Raw genomic sequence first — 16,626 nt, forward strand, 5'->3', positions numbered from 1 at the left:
AGTCGCCAATTACTTTCCGCGACCCTCAATTGCCGACCAACTTGGCGACCAAAAAAATTGGTCGGGAATATGTTTTGCCGACCAAAAATGGACTTTTAGCGACCAATTTTTTGGTCGGCAAATGTGTTAATTCTTGTAGTGGATGCTGTTGTCACAGTTGTTGGTGAGTAGAACTCTTCTAAATTACTACTATTGTTCTCCACTCTTCCAAGGATGCTGTGGTACTCCCTTTTACTTTTTTTTGCAACCTGTAGCCTACTTTAATGATGCCCAAAGGCAAGCTACCAAGGATGCTGGTATTATTGCTGGGCTGAATGTTGCTAGAATTTTAAATGAACCATCTGCTGCAGCTATTGCCTATGGATTCGACAGCAAAGGCGGTGAGAAGAACATCCTTGTGTTCGACGCACATAAAAAGTTAGACAATTTTTTTTTTTTTTTGTTTAGCACAACAAAGCTATTGCAAATCTCAAACTGTCATGATGATACATTTGATGGACTATATAATCAAATAGCACCAACCACAGATCCACTAGTAACAGAAGGGTTTAGAGTGTCTGGTCGATTTGTTGCCATCAGAACTTTGATGTTCCCTCGAGCATCAAATCCATCAAGCTGATTCACAATTTCAAGCATAGTGCGCTGAACCTCATTGTCTCCACCCACACCATCATCAAAACGTGCACCTCCTATGGCATCTAGTTCATCAAAAAACACGATACAAGCTTTTTTGGAACGTGCCATCTGAAATAGTTCACGAACCAGACGGGCACCCTCCCCAACATATTTCTTAACAAGTTCACTTCCAATAACACGGATGAAACACGCATCAGTTCTATTAGCCACAGCTCTAGCTAAAAGTGTCTTACCGGTACCAGGTGGACCATAACATAGAACACCCTTAGGAGGGTCGATTCCGGGGTTCACAAACTTTTCAGGATCATTCCTTTGAAGTAACTACATAAGGAGAAACAAATAAACCATAAACAAAGAAAAAGAAAAGAAAAGAAATGAAAAAACAGAGAAAACCATAAATAAGAGAAAGATTGTTTTCAACACTGTAGTAGTCTTCTATGTCTGTCTGTGCTTGTCAAGCTTGATTGTGTTTGCCATGACCATATATGAACCTTGCACTTTTCTCTGTGTAAACATGAGTCTCATTGTCCAATCTGTTAATACCCATTTTAAATTTGTAATTAGTATCTTATACTCTGAAATTGATAATTTAATTACCTGCAAATGAGTTAGAAAGTTTGATTTGAACTTACGATTCTCTGAAATTGATAATTTAATTACCCATTTCAAATATTGTCATTAAAAACAAACCTAACATTATTTCTCATTTTCTTTGGTATAGATGGATGATGGATGATCTCGTGCATGAAGCTAAATTGTACAAGACTACTTGACAGTATAAGCATTTTTGGGAGGATTAAATATTTTTGGATGGATGTGTATGGATAACAAATATTAGTAGTTTTATTTGTTGATAGCTGCGCATGGATAACAAATAGTTATGTTTCAAATTGTTATACTAGATGGATGTGACTTGTGAATGAAAACTTAGAATAGTTGTATTGTGTCGAATGTCAATGAATTATGTATTTTGTCAAATGTTAATGATTCAGTTGATTTGAATGATGCTTTAAAATTATAGGTTTATTATGGATTGAATGAATTATTAGGAATTACAGGTGTATTGTTTTCTTGCTTTTGGCGACCAATTTATTAGTCGCGACAAATAAATAATTTTTTTTCGCAAAAAATGACAATTGCCGACCAAAATTTTTGGTCGCAAAAAATACGTCTATTGCCGACCAAAACAGTTCTTGGTCGTGGAATCTCACTTTTGCCGACCAAAAGTTTTGGTTGCGAAAAGTAACAAATGGCGACTAAATTTTTTGGTCGTAGAAAAAATATATTTAGCGACGAAGAAGTTTTGGTCGTGGAATGTAATTTTTGCCGACCAATTTTGTTGGTCGTTGAAAATAATTTTTGCCGATCAAATTAGCGACTAACATGTATGGTCATTGAATGTAATTTTTGCCGACCAAAGTCTTTTCGCGACTAAATAGGTTAGTCGCAATAATTATATGTTTAGCGACCAACAATTTAGTTGCCAAATAGAATGTTTTGCCGACTAAAAATCTTTTTAGTCGCTAATTACTTTCCGCGACCCTCAATTGCCAACCAACTTGGCGACCAAAAAAATTGGTCGGGAATATGTTTTGCCGACCAAAAATTAGACTTTTGCCGACCAATTTTTTGGTCGGCAAATGTGTTAATTCTTGTAGTGATTGTTCAACAGCAATGTGAACATTAATCTTATTTAATAGCAATGTGAACATCGACGTTGAGTGAATAATTACCTCGCTTAACATCAAAACACATTAAGCTTGATGAGAACTTTCACATTAACATGAACCTTGTTTTGTAGAGAACTTTAACATTAACATTAGCCTTGTTTAATACTCACGATACAACATTACATGGGCATGTGAATATTACCATTGAGTAACAAAAACAATGACAAGTCTTCATTTCCATTTAATGTTATCCATGTTTGTATTCTAGAATACACTTATATGTTTGGGTGTGTGTTGGTTTGAAAACATTGAAATAATACATTGATGTATTGTCCATGTTTATATCCCAGAATTAATGCAAATAATACATCATGTTTGTGTTCACACAAAAATGTGATTTGTGGCTAATACAATGTTGATGTAAACTTTAACTTCATCATTGCATAATGGTAATGAACACTTTGAAAACATGGTCACCACTCAATATTATATGGGTGTGTCCATATTAACACTAAGTGTGAGTAATTATATTCCAAAATTAATGTGGATCTTCACATCTCTATGTTGCATTGTGAACATTCACATCATGTTTGTGTCCAAATAAAAATTGTGGCTTGTGGTTATTTGATTGAATGTGAAGATTAACATAATTATGTTAATCTTCACAAAGATGAAAATGGGCACACTTACACCCCATTTGAATTGTAACCAATATGAATGTTTATATAGTATATTTCAATTGTTAACACACACAAATGTGGATGTTCACATTGACTACAAACTGGATTGTTAACAAGTCTGTAATGAAATTGACTGACTACAAAATCGAGCTTTGAATTGTTCTCCTTCCCTTCAATCTCTGGCTGGAATCGCAATTAGAGAAGAAAACAGAGTTTCGAATCATTCTCTATCCCTTCGATCTCAACCACCAACGTTTAGGAAAAAACCCTACCACAAACAATTTCACAGAGAAGAAATGTGTCCCAGTGGTATCCTCTCCAAACATTGATCATGCAACTGCCAAAACGTAGTAGCAGAATATGAAAAATCGTATATATCCTATTGTGTGTTACATATAATCAAACTAGACAAAGGATATAATAGTCCAAAAAATATTATAAAATAGGGAAAAATGACCTATTGGGATACAAGTCTAAATGTATGGGACTTAATGGGACACAAGAAAAACTTATGGACAAATTAGGTTATAAGCACATTAAAAAAAAAAAATTACCACTAGATTTTCCATTATTTTTTTCCCTTGTACATTATTCTTAAAAGTGAAACTTATAAAAAATAGTTTAATCATTTAATATTTTACTAATAAATATCTTAGTTAAGAGGACCTACTTACTAAAAAAAGCCAAATTAATCACCAAGAACAAAAGTTACTCTAAATTACCTTTGCACTGGGATTTGGTGTGAGACCCCTAACTTTTGTAAACCCTATTAAGTCCCTAAATTTTGAGTTGTTATAATAAAGCCCTTAGTTCTTCGTTTATTCACAAATTTAACCCTAGAATTGCAGATGCATCGCGAATGAACCCATACAAACCCTAATTGGCTTCGATAGCTTACTAATCATTTCTACACGCTAATATTAATTATTTAACTATGAGGCCCCTGACCTTTTTAATTTTATTTTGACCCTTACTTTTGAATTATTTCAATAGAGACCCTTGATTCCTTATTTGCCTTCAATTTTAGCTATAGAGTCGAAAACGCGTGCCAATTGAAAACTCGCAAACCCTAATCGATTTCAGTAACTTAGGAATCAATTTTGATACCCTAATACTGATTAATTGACTCCCTAAATGTGAATTTACCACTTGAAAACCCTAGGTTTTTTCGATCCTTATCACGTTCGTCGGTTGATCGCCTTTCTATTCGAAACAAGAAATCCAAACCTAATTTAATTTAATTTTACACTAAAATGAATGTTCAAAATCATAAATTAAATCCAAAGCCCTCACATTTTTATTAAATCACAAATTGACCCCAAACAAGTATCATTATATATATACACTTGTATCCTAAAATCTATTTTATACATCATACTTTACAAATTCCAATATTTGTACACAAAAAAATAAAATAAAATAAGTCCTTCAAATCACCATTTATGTCTGGCCATAACCTATATAGATACAATGAGTGTACTTTTGAGACAAACTTGCATGAATTAAGGAAAAAATCTTTGACCTTAGGTACAAACTTATATATATATATATATATATATGTATATATGCATTGTACTTGTAACTAGGTTGGTTTGATTAAGATAAAACCCTAACTAGATCATGCTTAAGTACTCAATTAAGGCCTCTAATCCTCTACTATTCTATTGAATTCAAACTAAATCCAAAATATCCAATCCAACTCCAACCAATGGGCATTTTGGACGTTTTACACCAATTTTATTATATAAACCACCTCTCCCTTAGCATTTTACTTACAAGAACACACACAAACACTTCATTTGGCTGGAAGAAGAGAGGGAAGAGAGTGAGCTTGGTGAAGGATAGGAGAGAAAGAGAAAGTTGCTAGCAATTTAATCAAGCCTTAAGTAAGCCACATCACCATCCCTCATTCTATTTCCTTTTTCAAATACATGTTATTAGAGATTTAAAACCACATTTTTAGATGTGTTGTGATGATATTCATGTGTTCAAAGTGACTGAATTAGGCTTTAATCCTTCTTCTATTCATATTTCCTCTTAATAGATGCAAAACAACTTTTCTTCTTCTCATATCGCACATTTTTTTTTCCAAAGGCATACCATCACTCTAAAAATCTGAGTTATTGATACATTATTTAGTGTGTTTTCATCACAAAAGAAGTAAAATTTTTTCCTTAGTTAGCCTCTTTTCTCATTAATCTTCTTACTTTGAGTATTGTACATGAAAAATCTGTTTTATAGCTAACTTTCAAAAATTACACAAACATGTAGAAAAATCTTCTGGACCTTATTTTTATGTGAAAAACTTCCTTAAAGAGTTAGCTTTCAAGGAAAATTGGTTTCATTGAAAAAGAGTAAACGGTTTGTAAGAAAATTCGATTTTTGTAACAGTCGACGAATATGAACAGCACTGGAGTGTTTCTTAAAAAACTAAAAATCTAGAAAAGCTATCACATTTATGAAACATGTTGTGAAACTAGATTAAGTTCTCTACGAACCATAGGAAGGCCGAGTTCAGGAAAAATCTGAAATTGCCCTTTTGATTTTAATCTTTAAGTAGTACTGAATCTGAAAATTCTATTTGGCATTGGTATTTTATGCTCCTGTGTTCATGAATATGCTTATTAATAAATGATCATATCTTGGTATGATATTACATATGTTATGGGTGTGTACCTTTTATTTTAGTCCTTCGATGATGCTTACATCTGTGCAAATTTATTACTTTGTTACTTGCTTGTACTAACCAACTTAAAACGTTAATCTCAACATAAAACTTAATACGGTGGCTAATGGGGTTCGATCACATGAGTATTGTTATGAGATAAAGTTATGATCAAATTGAATTGATTAGCGGGACGTGTTCCCCTTGAAAGTAAAGTCTTGTGCAAGCGGTTTTTTCGGAACCCTTGAACGGAGCGGTTGTATTCGGACCCTAGGTATTTTGGTGTAAGGAGGGATGTAGGCAAGGCTCATTATTACCATCTCTTTTGAGGCCCTACAGTTGGCACTACGCGGTAGATAATTGTTGGTAGGCATCTGAGGTAAGTTCTGTAACAAAGTAGCAAAAGAGGGGGCATATCGAATAATCTACGTCTAATTCTTGTGGTTGGGAGGACGAAGTCTCTTTGGGGGATTTCTAGATTTTTAACATCTGTAATCCTTTATTATTGAATGATTATCATGCTTCATTACTTTCTTGTTATAATTGTGATGGTGTATTGGATTAGGAAAAATGGACAGTGTGTGTGTGCGTTTACTGGGCATTTAAAGCTAATGGCGTTTCATGCCAGGTATTGAAGACTATTAGACCGGTTGAAGACAAAGCTGAAGCGTTTGAGGACGTACGGCTGCCCTAGGAGGATTAGAGACTAGTTTGCAAACGTGTTTTGAGATTGTAAGTGATATATCTCATGTTGTATTAAAGACATGATTTTGTAATTATTATATATTTGTACGTATCTTTTATACTACCTATTTATTATTTATTTTTTATCATCGACTCATGTAGACCTTGTGTTAATATCTTATTAAGATTTGTCAAAAATGTAGCTTTGCTATCTAAGGTGGCTGGACTTTGAAAGGAGGCTATATTGACTCCTTCGACCTTCCTCGGATCTTACTTGGTTATTAACTAAATGACTCATTAGTGACGTTTCCTATTTTGTAATCTTAGATAAACCTTATATTTATTTGTTAATATATTCTCTAATGTTCTCTATTTTATGGCGTGTCGCGTTTGGTTCATAGATTGATTTACGTAATTTGTTTTTTTATTGTTGTAAACAACAAAAATCAAATTTATCCCATGTTATCAAAATTTATTCATATGTGATTGGTAGTTATCTATAAGCATAGTCTAAAGGGTAAAACAATTTATGACAAAATAGCATGATCACATAAGATATCATCTTGATAATTTACAGCAACAATTATTCTTTAATAAAATAATAACAAATGAAAATACTATATCAAATAAAGCAAATGATCCCATCTAAAATAAATAAATAAATAAAGCAATTGAAATAGAAAATTTCACTTGCAGTACAAAACAAATATACTTGGAATAACTAGATTTACAATTAAAGGAGAATTTTATGATATATAACCTTTGAGGGGTGTGTATTATATGTACCATTTATGTAATTTTTTAGGTTACTGTGTGTGCTAAAATTTGACTTGAGCACACACGATCAATAATATCTTCTTCTCTTAAAAATAAAGGAAAGAAGTTGATCTTCCAGATGAATCTTGTAGCGGTCCGAATTGAGACCCGACCTTTTCTATTCTTTTGTTTCGAGTTAACACTTGTTGTGGGTTGTATTTTATTGTGTTAGGTCTTTTTTTGTTGCCGAGAACCTTAATTTTGACCCCAAAAACTAATAAGAAGCTTGCTTGGTTAGGCTAGTTACGGTCGTGACGGTTATTGTAGCACCCGCAATGTTTTGTATCCGAGTGTTGTGCCCGCAATGGGCTGCGACCAAAATGCACCTTTAGGTCTGAGTATGTAACGAAATTATGTGGCCCGTGAAGAGCTGCGAGGTAGGCCGCAATTTGTACATTGCGCCCGCAAAAGGGTTGGTCGCGCTTGCGATGTGTCTGCTCTATAAATATCACACCAAAAAGCTGAAAATAACTATTTTGAACTCCTCTTTCTTCTCTTTTGATCCAAATCACTTTTTTTTCTTTTTTTTTTCTTTTTTAGGGTTTTTGAGTTTCAAACCTTGGTTTCATCTCTTTTTACTCATTTCTCACCCCTCGTACTTAAGACTTTAAGATAGAGGGTATTGAGGGCCTCGTTTTAATTTGGAAAGTTCATGTTTTCGTCGCCGTTGAAATTTGAGCTTTGGATCTTTTCCTCTCCTTGTTTTGAGGTAGGGGTTTTCTTAATAATGTGCATGTTATTTAGCGTTGTTATATGCTATTATTGATAGTTAGGAGTTTGGGGAAAAAAGATAGGTTTTGGTTATATTGTATTAATGCATTAATTGGGGGAAAACTCTTATTTTTGGTAATGGATTGAAATTCATTAAACTCATGGTTGTTGTATAATGGGATTTTGAAGAAAATTGTGTTTTGAAAAGGAACCCCAAAAGTTTGTCAAAAACCTAGAATTGCTTGGTGTTTTAGAAAATGGTATAGGAATTGTGTATGTTGTGGGATTTTTGGGAAAGGAAGACTTGGTTGAAAATATTTATAAAACCTCTGGAACTGACGAGTATTGAATACTCTTTTCGAAAGTTGAGTTTGTCGAAAAACCATACGAATGCTTTTAGGAAAAAATTGAATATGAGTGTCGTGGTTTACAAGACTCGTAAGGAGTGTGAATGTTATTGTGCAAAGTCATTGAGATTTTGTAAAAATCATGGAGATTCCAGCTTTTGATATCATATTGGATATTATTATTGTTGTTGTTGCTATTGTTATCTTTTAACAATTGCATTAGAGATAATTATTTTGGCTATTGGTGAAGGATAACATTGTCGTGTGTATAAAATTGCATGCGAATTAGGCAATTGGACATTTTAAAAATCATACATTGTATTGTGCACATCATGGATTCATGAACTAGAGATTTTACGTTTTGAAATGTTGTGTTGAGAAACTTGTATTGTTTTGAAAAAAGGGTAAATACCATGTAGAATCTGATTAGGGGGTATGGTTACTTAAGTTGGCCTGTGTGTCCTTTGGTAAAAGAGCAAAAATCTGCGCGGTTAGGATGCCTTCCTTTCTGATAGTACCAGTGAAATGGCTTTAGTAATGCTTTTATAGCCTACATTTATACACGCACTTAGAGATTCCCAATGTTTGTATTTACTGCCCTGTTATCTCTTTTCAAGGTACGGGTAATAAATTGAGATTTGAACTCTTGCACGACACGGTTTCAAAAGAGAAAAATGCGTGTTTTATCATGGCATTTCATATGCATTCACCTTATGGCATTGTTAAGCATCATACATGTCATTAGGATTGTCTCTACTGGGTTTTATGCTTACCCTACGTGAAAAACTATTTCCAGGTAGAATGGCGTGCCTCCTCCTAGATGATGACTTGGGAGGAAGTTGGAGCTTGAGGCTCATTTTACTGTTTTGATTATGTATGTAAAGCTAAGGGCTTCTTTGTATGGAGTCATAACACTTTTGTTGTACTGGGCAAGGCCTTGGAAATTTGTAGTCTTTAAGGCATTAACTTGTATAAGTTAGATATTATTTCATTTCAATCATGTCATGGTTTTGTGTTGTAGAATGAAGCATATAATTGAATCTTGTAAGAACTCAAGGGCCATTGATGTAAGAATGTTGTATAAATGTATAAAATGACAAGTTTCTACATGTTTTATGAGTGTTTTAATGGAGTAGAATGTATATTTTTCTTTGGAACGTTACAACTTGGTATCAAAGTGTACCGGGTTTGAATACTTTAGATACGTGGGAAATGGTTATTACCACAATGGGTTTGTCTCGTTTAATAGTGATGTTTGTATGCCTAGTATGCTGAATGATAACATGCTTATGTGACTAAGTGGGTATGGAATTAGATCCTTAAGATGTTCTTTGTGTTTATTAAACACTTGGAGGTCTTATTAGAAGGGCACTTGATCAATGTTCGTTCTAATAGGGTTTTGTGGAACAAACTCTATCTTAAGAGTATAATTCGTATATAATTATGTAATTAAGTGCTTTCATGGAATGAAATATAGTGGTATTTATTGCTATTTGAGTTATGAAACTCGGTTGTGTACGTGTTTATTTGGTGCTTAGTTTGTTGTGTTTTTCATGAAAAGAATGTCTAGATAGGGAAGTGAAGATTTTCCTCCTTCCACAGGGGAAGAATTGAGGAAACAATTTGTGGAGTTGCGCCAAGGTAGTACACCTCTGGCATAGTTTGAAGCATTGTTTACTAACCTATTGAGGTTTGCTTTTGTACTTGGTGAAAACTAAGGCGCTTTGTTGCTTGGAGTTTGAGAGAAGGTTGTGTGACGATATCCGAGAAAAGGTTGCTGGGTCTTGGCATAGGAGTTATTGTGTGCTTGTTGAAACAACAACTCATGTGGAGGTCACGATCTTAATAATGGCACAAAATGGGGAGGAGACCACTTTGGCAACTTGTGCAGCTTGGGGTCATGGTAGACCTAGTAAGAATCAGAGGAGGAGGGCAAGGTTACTAACTCAACCAATAACTGCACCACTGGAACCATTTAGTTAGTTGAGGCTTGGGGCAACCGGGTGTTTATAGGGTGAGCCGTCGCCAGCATCTTTGCTTTCCTAGACTTTGAACCAGCCATGTAATAGGGGACCACTTGCATGCTGTACGCATAACTAGCCGGGCCATATTAGGCATTTTTGTACCCAGCTTGGGATTCCTTTGGGTGTTCTAGAATCCAGTCAGGCTCAACCTTATCTGTCCGGACAATGACGATATCAGTATTAGAACCAAGCTGGCTAGGCCTCGAGGTCCTTGTGAGGGTCGAACTTTTAGTCTCGAAGTAGGGAGTTACATGTTTGTTTCAGGTGCTACCCTTCCTGTGCGAAGCGTAGTTTGGCATGGAGCTTTTCCCCTTTCTATGCGAAGCGTAGTTTGGCTAGTACCCTTTCCTCTTATCGCGTGAGTACGATTTGGCTTATATCCTTCCCCTTATCACATGAGTGTGATTTGGTTTGCACCTTCTACCCTTTCTACACGAAGTGTAGTTTGGCTAGTACTCCTTCTCCTTATCACGTGAGTGTGATTTGGCTTGCACCCTCCACCCTGTCTGCGCAAAGTGTAGTTTGGCATAGAGCTTTTTCCCTTTTTGCTCAAAGTGTAGTCTGGCTTGTATCCCTTTACCCTTATCATGTGAGTGTGATTTGGCTTGTGCCTTGTACCCTCTCTACATGAAACGTAGTTTGGCTTGTATCTTTCTCTTGGTTAAAACTGTCCATCTCTCCGTATGAAATACGTTGAGATACGCCTGTTGGTTACATCACTCTTGTTCCCTGGTTAAAACATTTCTTCTCTTCGTATGAAATACAGTGAGATATACCTGTTTGTTGCACTATTGTCCCTTCTTTCACATGAAGCGTGTTTGGATTTGTTTTTGACTTACTTCCTTTTCATGTGGAACACGGTTAGGTTTGTTTTAATTTAGGGTTTTCATTCAGAAGCTGTCATCTTATTATTGTTCATTGCATTGTCTTACATGATCATGAATTTTCAAAATAACCGGTTTCGCAAAGCATGTAAGTCCAGTTTTCAAATGCATTGCATTGTGTATTATTTACATCTTGCCCTTGAACTACGCTGGTTTGATTCCTTGCAAAGGTCGTAGGTAGCTTTTGAGTTTAACCAATTGCATTTACATTTTGATTGATTGCCCAAGTCTTGCAGCCTTGTCAAAATGGATCGTCTTTGGGCTTTGACATTCACTCACGCCATTTTATGACTTCGAGCTCTGTAAAAGAGGGGCAACTGTAGACATCCCATTTTTGACCACCCTTAAGACTTAGGTGCCTCACGTTGAACACTCGATGATGAAATGTTACACTGTACAATCATTCAATTTCTTCAGGAAAAGGTTTCGTTTGAACTTCAGAACCTAAACCTTGCACTTCCTTTGAACCAAAATCTATTTTTTTCCACCCTGACCCCCCAGAGGCCTGCTGGCTAACAATTGGCCGGTAAGCCATTTTTGGTTGGCCGGCCAGCCCTCTTCATGGCCGGCCGGCCATGTTTCCCGGCAGCCAGATATTTTACAGCCAGCTAGCTGTCCCCTCATATGCATGCCTTGCATTAGTTGGCTTATTATAGATATTTCTGACGTGAGAAGGCTTTATTCTATAAATACTTGACCATCCCTCATGGTCTGAGGTTAGAAAGCCTCTTGCTGAGATTCTTGACCCTAAATTTCAGCTCTTGAGAGTGTTTGCCTTGCGATTTGCTTAACCAATGGTATCTTCTCTTCAAGAGGTATAACCTTTGCCATCGTTTGCTTTGTTTACACTACTCGTCTCTTCGCTTTTCTTGTTGTTTATACACTATTTTGGATTGGTTTTAAGTGTTGAAACTTATGATTTAAAAGCTACCAAAGGTGGAGGGGTTAACCACCCTTTCTTGAACCTTATCCCATAGCTTATATCCTTATTCTTCCCACTTGTTTCTTTACTTTTAGCTACTATTTTTTCAGAGTTTATTTCAGCTTAAAATGTGGTTTTGAGTCACCAAAAAGAGGAGGGGTTAGCCACCATTCCTTAGGCCCGTTGATTGTTTGAAACCTCTTGGTCTTAGCCTATTTTTCCTCACTTTTTCCCTTCGAAAACTCAATTTTCAGCACTATTTTTAGGGTTGTTTCAGTGCTATTTTGTATGTTTAAATATGCTTTAAATATTGTAGATGTGTTGTTGTAAGTCCACATGTGTGTAGCCTTTAATCCATTTGAGTTGATAGTCTTTTCTTGGACTTTTTTTTTTATAGCTTCCATACATGTTCATACACTTGTATTCACCTTTGCATAATCATCTCTGCAACCTCCCTCCATTCTTTGTTCATTTTGATTAAAGAGTTGTGTTTAACAAAAGGTTGTTGTTCAATCATAAGTAAGAGACCTTCCTTGCTTAATGGTTTAATCTATTCGGAAATTCATTACCAAGGCATTACTTCTCTCCTATGCTAAACACAATTTCTTGTTTGTCATTTCTCTTTATCACTGGTGCATTTACTTCTAAGGGACTAACTTTCTAGTTAGACCCCTGGAAATTACCAAAGAAAGTGTCATCATAGCTCGTTATCAAGTTTAGATTTAGAGTCATTATCGCTCATTATGGGTTTCACTACAAAAATTTCAATTTTTTTGCGACAGCATAATACACCTAATGCCGTCTCAAAAAACTTTTAGCGACGGCAAAGGGGGGTCACAACAGAGGGTGTTGCTAAAACGTTTTAGCGACAGCATAATGCCGTCGTCTTTTTTTTGCGACGGCATTTTACTATCGCCTATAATATGTAAAAAATTGAGACCTTTTGTGACGGCAATGTTGTACCGTCGCTAAAAGTTTTATTTGAGACGGCAAAAAAAATGCTGTCGTGAAATGTTTTTTTGTTGCGATAGCATGACCTCTGTCGCCAATTTCTTTTGTGACGGCATTGCTTATGTCGCCAAAAAAATAAATTTTAGTTCTAATGTTTTTTGCGATTGTGTGGTGCTGTCGCCAAAAAAAAAACTATAATAAAATTATTAAAATTACCTATATTAAATAAAAAAAATGAAAAATAAACCAATAATTGCATAATAATATAAAAATTCCTGTATAGAAATAATAATTTATCTTTAATAAAAATATTCTTACATTCATAATTACACATCAACAAAATTACCCCACTACATAATGTTTCATAATACATATATAATGTTTAAATATATAATGTTGTTCAGAAATCAAAATGACATAAAACAAAAAGAAAAGTTTTCCTCATCATTCTCTATGGGTAACAAAAACAAAAGTTAGCAGCATTCTTCACAAGCATGCGTTTCACAAGAAGCAAACTCATACTAAGGAAATATCTGAAAACAAAAAATAAAAATAATTAATGACAATATAATTATGTATTAATATGTTAATTACAAAAAAAACATAAAAATTTAACCACTATACAATTACAAAGATAATTAAGTAAATAATTTTGCCTAGACCGAAATCTGGCTCTAACTCCCAAATCGGGAACCTGATTTGAGTCCCGTTTTCTTCCAGAAGTCTCTCGTGCCAAGGTGGTCGTGTGTGCCAAGTATTGTGCTAATCCGACGCCGTTTGGTGATTTTGGGACGTCAACACTTTGAATTCTAAGTTTCTTAAGGAATTAGTTTGCCTAAACCGAAATCTGGCTCTAACTCCAATACCGAGAACCTGATAACATGCTTGAGCTTAATAACATAAAACTAAATTATAAAGATAATTTTTTTAGGGACTTCATTTAATAAGAACCTATTCTGAGGATATGCGTATTTGAATTTTGAATAAACATTCACTAGCTCATTGAATTAAGCTTAAAAGAATTATGACAATTAGAACAACCTTCCTAAATCAATAGTTTCACGAAGATGAGGTTCAATACACCGAATTACCTTCTTCTATTGTAGAACAACTTAGGAAACTTGGGACACAGCTGCCTACACAGGTTCTATAATAAGTTTAGGACCTTTAAGAAGATGAGTACCTTTCATAGCCAAGACCTTCGAGAACAAGTGAACCAAACTCCCAAAACTTGATTGGCTCCATATTAGTTATAAAATATGCCTCCAAAACCAACATGATATTGTAAAATTTTCAATTAAAGCCTTTCAAATTTAGAAAATGTCATTGACCAACTTATGGGCAAATTACATAACAAAGCTTGACTATGCCATGTTCCTTTTTATTATTAATAAATTGCTCTACTATACACACACACACACAGAGACAGAGAGAGAGAGAGAGAGAGAGAGAGAGAGAGAGAGAGAGAGAGAGAGAGACCAATCCATCTTGGCATATTACATTAATGGTCAAGAAGCAGTAACCAAAAATCTTTTACACGTATAAATTATTAAGTCTCCAATGAAGACGATTAATTTATAGACCAGAAAGTTTAAAACAGAGCGCAAGAATGAAATACAAAAAACACTACTTACAATGAATAATTTAAGCCATGGATATTAAGTTGGGAATAGAGAAGAATTAGCATTTTTGTGATGAAAAACTAGGTTAAAAGGTATTGGTAAGGACATTATGAGGTACAAGCAAGTATAATTGTCACAAGATTTGCCTTGTCAAGAACTTACCTCATGAAATAAATAGACTGATAACAAGAAGAAAAAATGAGACAAAAATGGGAGAAATGCTGTACGTTCAAGTATTAACCTGAGTCCCAGAAGAATTTATATACCGATATATGGGCTTCGATTGGTTATCATAATCTAACCACATGAACTGAGCAACAAGAAGCTCAGTTACTGCTAGCACAATCTGTAGCAATCAGACAGAAAAATAACTTATTATGGTGTAACAACAGCAAGATTGATAAAATTTATCAACCATATAGCCACTTAGATATAAAGTGAACAAAAATAAAGCAACAAGTAAAGAGAATAAACCTTTGTGACACTTTCAGACTGCTGGCAGATGGGATTATCTTCAGTCTTGAACATGTCTATTTGTGAAGGACTTAAGCCATAACGACATTGAGGGGCATTATTGTAATTGTCCATTACTACAAGTAAGAAGATGGGAAAGTGATAAGTAATCATCTAAACAATGCTTGTTTTAGATAAGTTATAGAACTCAAATTCGAGATTTGACTTCATAATCTAATCAGATGCGACATCAAAATTAGATTGTGTTTAAGTTCTTACACAACATACCTCCCAATTAGGGCAAAACCACGTCTATTGCGTCAGATCAGGTTAGATACATTCAACATGGATGTAAAGGAAATATATACACAAAAGATTGATGTTACGCCATTCTCAAATACCTCTACGTCATGTTTTTTAATTTGTAAATTTACTAGCAAACACCTGTTTCTACACAACCTAGAGTTGGCTAGAATTCTCCAACAAATCTTATAACCCAAATCTCTATATATTTGAATTACCAAAATCCTTGACCTAATATGAGCAATAGAAACAACCAAACACAAATTCAAACCACAGTTCTACACAGACTAAAAAAATCCATATCAAGGACTAAATTCTTAATCATTTTAAACAATAAGAAATGTGAAACTGTTCTATGGAGTGTAGGGGAGGTCATTGGAATTTGGTGCAGCTATACAAGAAAATAATAGACACCTTTTTGGTAGCCTTGAAAGTGGCTTGTGCATGTAGGCAACTTCAATGGCAGTCTATAATTAACTTTGAAATTAATTAAAAACTAATTTGTGTAGCATAATATGGCCACAAACAAAAGGTTAGTTTCATGAAGCACTAAATAATAAATTAATTTTTGTGTGCTATTTTGTTTGCTAATTTTGATAGATATCGTTGTTGAACTTATAGTTAGGTATAAATGCATGAACTTTTCCATGTGTATGTTGGAACAATCTTCTGTGTAGATAATATAACTTGAAATAAATCAACAAACTAAATAAATAACGTACCGAATTTATTTATCGAACCAAATAAAAATTAAGACCAAGTCGAGTGTGTGACACTCTGTCCTTAAGACAGATTTGCCCCGCTACGGTGCTTACGGTTGAATGGCGTCTATCTCCCAGAATACAATGATCTTCATAAATTTATAGAAGCACTTCAAATAAATTTGTTCGGCGAACCAAACCTGTGTTCTATACTCTCTTTATATTTATTCTAAATCTAAAATGAAGAATAAAAAGAATACAAACGGATATAATCTGGACAACAAGAAAAAAGGGAACTTTCAGACTGAAATTTTTCCTAATTCAAAACACATGCTGGAATTTGGTATTTATAGGCACACATGTGCAACCCGAACGGGTGCAAAACAAAAGTGAACAGGTTTGATTCAAAAATCAAACAGATTCTGCCGTTGTACAGGAACGGCTATAATTCAAACAATTTGGAAGAAGTAGCCGTAGGTGTACTTAAATCCAAACTATTTGAATATAAATATTATTAAACTATTAGACTAGTTTAATTAAATAAACAATAGTATAAT

At 34.6% G+C, this 16,626-nt stretch overlaps 1 long non-coding RNA gene and 1 pseudogene across 2 annotated transcripts; both read right to left on the bottom strand.

Annotated features, from left to right (window-relative positions):
* Positions 1-507: 507 nt before the first annotated feature.
* Positions 508-1,183, bottom strand: LOC145803468 (26S proteasome regulatory subunit 7 pseudogene; annotated as a pseudogene).
* A 1,744-nt stretch (positions 1,184-2,927) lies between these two features.
* Positions 2,928-14,960, bottom strand: LOC114312421 (uncharacterized). 2 transcript variants are annotated; one of them, XR_014346123.1, is made up of 3 exons: positions 14,854-14,960; positions 14,174-14,253; positions 2,928-3,323 (listed from the first exon to the last, which is right to left on the bottom strand). It is a non-coding gene; the product is annotated as an uncharacterized LOC114312421 (long non-coding RNA). The 2 variants fall into 2 exon arrangements; XR_014346122.1 differs by lacking the exon at positions 2,928-3,323 and adding an exon at positions 12,843-13,523.
* Positions 14,961-16,626: the final 1,666 nt, after the last annotated feature.

The sequence above is a fragment of the Camellia sinensis genome, chromosome 12, assembly GCF_055761805.1.
Source record: "Camellia sinensis isolate YWXY chromosome 12, ASM5576180v1, whole genome shotgun sequence".
NCBI lineage: Eukaryota > Viridiplantae > Streptophyta > Magnoliopsida > Ericales > Theaceae > Camellia > Camellia sinensis.